This window comes from Pongo abelii, chromosome 1, assembly GCF_028885655.2.
Source record: "Pongo abelii isolate AG06213 chromosome 1, NHGRI_mPonAbe1-v2.0_pri, whole genome shotgun sequence".
Lineage (NCBI taxonomy): Eukaryota > Metazoa > Chordata > Mammalia > Primates > Hominidae > Pongo > Pongo abelii.
The window spans coordinates 94,069,283-94,074,608 of NC_071985.2; positions in this window are offsets into that span (position 1 = coordinate 94,069,283).

Genomic DNA, 5,326 nt, shown 5'->3' on the forward strand with positions numbered 1-5,326 from the left:
ATGTGAGCAACATGACACAGTGGCATGCTGCTTCTGCCAGAGCAGTGCTTCTAAAAGTGGGCACCACAAGCTGTTACTGGTCCACAACTAGATAAGTGCAATAATGGAGAGCAAACATTTAGAAGCTTACAGGAACTGCCAGTAATTTTTCATCTGAATGTAATAATTTTAAAAATTGAGGCTTGTATTTAATAGGTCTTTTTTATTTCAGTTTTCTAGTAACTAGTATTTCTTGCACTTCACAAAAATATCAGTCCATAAAAGATTGGAAATTTTTTAAAATGCATCCTTCACTACAGACAGTTTGAGAACTGTTCTAGAGGGCATACTTTAATAATGTGATATAAGAATGCATTATCTCTGTTGAATCAAACTAGAGAGACTTATATAGCATTTTATAATTTGTCAATTTACCATAAAAAATAAAGAGACTTGAGTTGAGAGTAGCTGAGATCATATTGTATGTGCAATTTTAGATTCTGCTTTATTCACTTAGCCATGAAAAATATTTTCCTCTGTCTTTAAAATTTCTTCAAAAATATTATTAATACCTATAATATAGCCCATATGTATTTAACATTCCTACAATGTTGAATTGTTTTCCATTTTCACTAGTATAAGTAATTATGTAATGGATATCTTTGTAGACAAAATCTTTGTTACATCTTTTTCTTTCTTTTTTTTTAGACAGGGTCTCACTCTGTTGCCTGGGCTGGAGGGAGTAACACCATCACGGCTCACTGCCACCTCCAATTCCTGGGCTCAAGGGATCTTCCCACCTCAGCCTACCTAGTGGCTGGGACTACAGGCGTGTACCACTATGCCCAGCTTATGTTTTATTTTTTGTAAAGTCAGGGTATTCACCATGTTTCCTAGGCTGGTCTCAAACTCCTGGACTTAAGTGATCCTCCCGCCTCAGCCTCCCAAAATGCTGGGATTACAGGCGTGAGCCACTGCACTGGGTCCTTTGTTACGTTTCTAATTAACTCCTTAGAATAGAATACTAGAACAGAAGGTAGTTCAAAAAGTATACACTTTTTAAAAAGTTATAGGTTTTTTCCTAATTATAATACATATTTTTTGTGGGAAATTTAGAAAATATAAAAAAACAAAAAAGGTGAAAATAATTCATGATACCATAACAAGTGGTGACAACTTGTAACATTTTGATATATTTTCTTCCGATAATATTTGTAATTAGAGCCACACTATGTATCTTCTTTTGTAACCTGCTTTTTCCATGTATCATTATAAACATTCTCCCATATTAAATGGGATATAACATAATCTACTTAATCCATCCACTATAAAATAACTAGATTGTTTAAGTTTTAGTATATAAATTAATGCTGTATTGCCTGGGCGTGGTGGCTCACGCCTGTAATTCCAGCACTTTGGGAGGCCGAGGCAGGCAGATCACTTGAGGCCAGGAGTTTGAGACCAGCCTGGCCAACATGGTGAAACCCCATCTCTACTAAAACTACAAAAATTAGCTGTGCCCAGTGACGTGCACCTGTAATCCCAGCTACTAGGAAGGCTGAGGCAGGAGAATTGTTTGAACCTGGGAAGTGGAGGTTGCAGTGAGCCAATATAGCGCCACTGCACTCCAGCCTGGGGACCAAGCGAGACTCCGTCTCAAAATTAAAAAAATAATAATAAAATAAAATAATGCTGTATTGGACTACATGTCTAGATGAGAAGTTGCTTGGTGCATTTTCTAAAGGATCTTTTTACATGTGGCCTAATGTCTACAGAAAATCTGTACCAATTCACAGAAAGAAAGAAGGGACAGAAAGTGAGAGAAAATGGTCTACACTGCTGAGGCCAGTAGTCCAGGGTCAAGAAAGAAGCCCAGACTGACTTTGCTGCAAATCAACACAAATCTGTCTCTGCTGGGGCTTATGAAACCTCTCAGTTGCCTTTCTACTAGTGTAGGTAAGAGGGCCCCTTTCTCTGCAAGAAACATGGGCATTTAAAAAATATGTGTAGTCAAATACAATTTGGTAACCTGAACTGGATCCTGGCACAGAAGAAAAAGGGACATTAATAGAAAACTGGTGAAATTAAATAAATTCTAGAGTTTATTTAACAGTAATATGTTCATAGTGGTTTCTTAGTTTGAGAAATGTACCACAGTAATGTAAGATGTTAACCTTAGGGTAAACTCAGTAAGGGGTACACAGGAACTCACTGTACTATCTTTGCAACTTTTCCATAAATCTAAAATTAGTACAAAATTTAATGTTTTGTTTAAAAAATGTATTGCACCAATGTAGGGTCCCACTAAAAGTGTGTGGAAGTGTTAGTGTAACCACACCCTTGCTAGCAGCAAATATTTTTTAAAAAATTTAATCCTTCAACAAATACTTATTAAGTGCCCTCTGTGTGCCAGACACTGCCCTAGGTACTTGGGATACATCATTGAACAAAGCAGACATAGATCAATGACCTAGTGGAGCTGACGTTGCAGCAGAGAAAGACAGATACTTTAGTATGTTAGAAGAAATAAGTCCCTTGTGGCTGGGCACCGTGGCTAACACCTGTAATCCCAGCACTTTGGGAAGCCAAGGTAGACAGATCACTTAAGGTCAGGAGTTCGAGACAAGCCAGGTCAACACGGTGAAACCCCGCCTCTACTAAAAATACAAAAATTATCTGGGCGTGGTGGTGCGCACCTGTAATTCCAGCCACTCCAGAAGCTGAGGCAGGAGGATCACTTGAACCTGGGAGGCGGAGGTTGCTGTGAGCCAAGATCACGCCAGTACACTCCCACCTGGGTGACAGAGCAAGACTCTGTCTCAAAAAAAAAAAAAAAAAAAGTAATAAGTGCCTTGGAAAAAGGAAAAACAGGGTAAGGGACATCAAGAGTGGAGGAGAGGAGTGAGGGATGGGTTGCAATTGTAAATAGGGTGATCAGGAGAGGTTCCTTGAGAAGACAACTCAGCAATGACTTGAAGAAGCTAAAAGGTGAGCTATGTGTGAATACCTGGAGACAAGGTCTAAAAAGTAAGGTGGAAGGACAGATCTGATATAACTTTGTAGGTTGTAACAAGGTGTGGCAGATACCACCAAACACTCACCAATAACCCCATTTACTCTGCTACATTTCCCAATCTCCTTGCAGTTAGGAAGAACTATATGACTAGTTTAGGCCAATGAAAGGTGACTGAAGTACAGTGTACCATTTCCATGCTTAGGCAATAAAAATCCCATATGAGTCCAGGCACAGTGACTCACACGTGTAATCCCAACACTTTGGAAGGCCGAGGTGGGAGGATCACTTGAGCCCAGGAGTTTGAGGCCAGCCTGAGCAACATAGCAAACCCCGTCACATGTTTTTTTGTTTGTTTGTTTGTTTTTTTGAGAGGCTTTCAGTCTGTTGCCCAGGCTAGAGTACAGTGTCATGATCAGGACTCACTACAGCCTCAACCTCCTGGGTCCAAGCAAGCAATCCTCCCACCTCAGCCTCCCAAGTATCTAGGACCATAGGCATGTGTCGCCACATTCAGCTGATTATTATTATTATTTTTTTGGGGGGTAAGGACAGGATCTCCCTATGTTGCCCAGGCTGGTCTCAAACTCCTGGACTCAATGGATCCCCCCACCTCGGCCTCCTAAAGTGCTGGGATTACAGGCATGAGCCACCACACCTGGACTTTTTTTTTTTTTAAGAAAAATAAAAATTTTAAAAGTATAAAAAGGCCAGATGTGGTGCCTCACACCTGTAATCTCAGCACTTTGGGAGGCTGAGGCAGGTGGATCACCTGAGGTCTGGAGTTTGAGACCAGCCTGGCCAACATGGTGAAACCCCATCTCTACTAAAAACACAAAAAATTATCTGGGCATGGTGGCAGGTGCCTATAATCCCAGCTACTTGGGAGGCTGAGGAAGGAGAATCACTTGAACCCAGAGGGCAGAGGTTGCAGTGAGCCAAGATCGCGCCATTGCACTCTAGCCTGGGCAACAAGAGTGAAACTCCGTCTCAAAAAAAAGAAAAAGAAATAAAAAGTATAAAAATCCCATATGCGATTCTCTGATCTTTCTTTCCCAGATATGGTATCTGTGTTCTAGATGGTGGAGCTAGAAGATGGTAGAGCCTCTATCAGCCTGGGTCCCTGAGTGACTATGTGGAGCAGAGCCTCCCCTACTAACCTGAGTGTGACATGTGTCATGAGCTATCATCAGCTGGTAGCAACCTGGAAAGAAAGACAGCCACTATCTGCCACTGAGACTTATTACGTTAAGCTACTGAGACTTGGGGGATGTTTACCACTACAGCATAACTTAGCCCATCTGGCCTGATACAGAAGGGCTTGACTTTTTTACTCTGTGTTAACTGAGTCAATTGTTTCTTTGAAGAAGGGGAAGCATCATTGAATAGTTTTTATTTATTTGATAATTAGTGAATGCAGCAGGTTTTCTTTTCTTTTCTTTTCCCTTTTTTTTTGAGATGAAGTATCACTCTGTTCCCCAGGCTGGAGTGCAGTGGTGCAATCTTGGCTCACTGCAACCTCTGCCTCCCGGGTTCAAGCGATTCTCCTGCCTCAGCCTCCTGAGTAGCTGGGACTACAGGCACAGGCCACCATGCCCAGCTAATTTTTGTATTTTTAGTAGAGCCAAGTTTCACCATGTTGGCCAGGCTGGTCTTGAACTCCTGACCTCAAAGGATCCATGATCCACCCACATCGGCCTGCCAAACTGCTGGGATTACAGGCATGAGCCACTGCGCCCGGCCCAGCAGGTTTTATTTTCTAAAATGGCCATAACAAAATCTCCACTCCTTCATGCTCTTCTTATAGGGGCATTATCCGTCATCCCATTGAGAGGGGGCATCCACAGTCCCTCCCTTTGAATCTGGGAAGGCCTCTAACTACAGTGAAAGTGAGATTATGTGACTTATGGCTTCCACCTGGGCCTATGGGCTATTTGCTCTGGGAACACTACTGCCATGCTGTGAGGAAGTTGAGGCCACATGGAGAAGTCAACATCTATATGACATTCCTGTTGACCTTCCCAACTGAGGTCCTAGCTGACAACCAGACACATGAGGAAGCCTTTGAGATGACGCCAGCTGCTGTCTGCAACCACATAAGAGACCTGACAAGTGACAACTGCCTAGTTTAGCCCAGTGGAGCCCAGGACCACAAAAATAATGAAAGAATGTTGTTTTAAGCCTCTAAGTTTTAAGGTGGTCTGTTACATAGCAATAGATAAATGGAAGAGTGGAGCTGAACATTTGCCACTGTTTTAATCTAATATATTCAAGTGTTTTTGCACCAATAAGCCACCTTCTTGCCAAATCTGCCTTTTCTCTTTCCAGACAAAA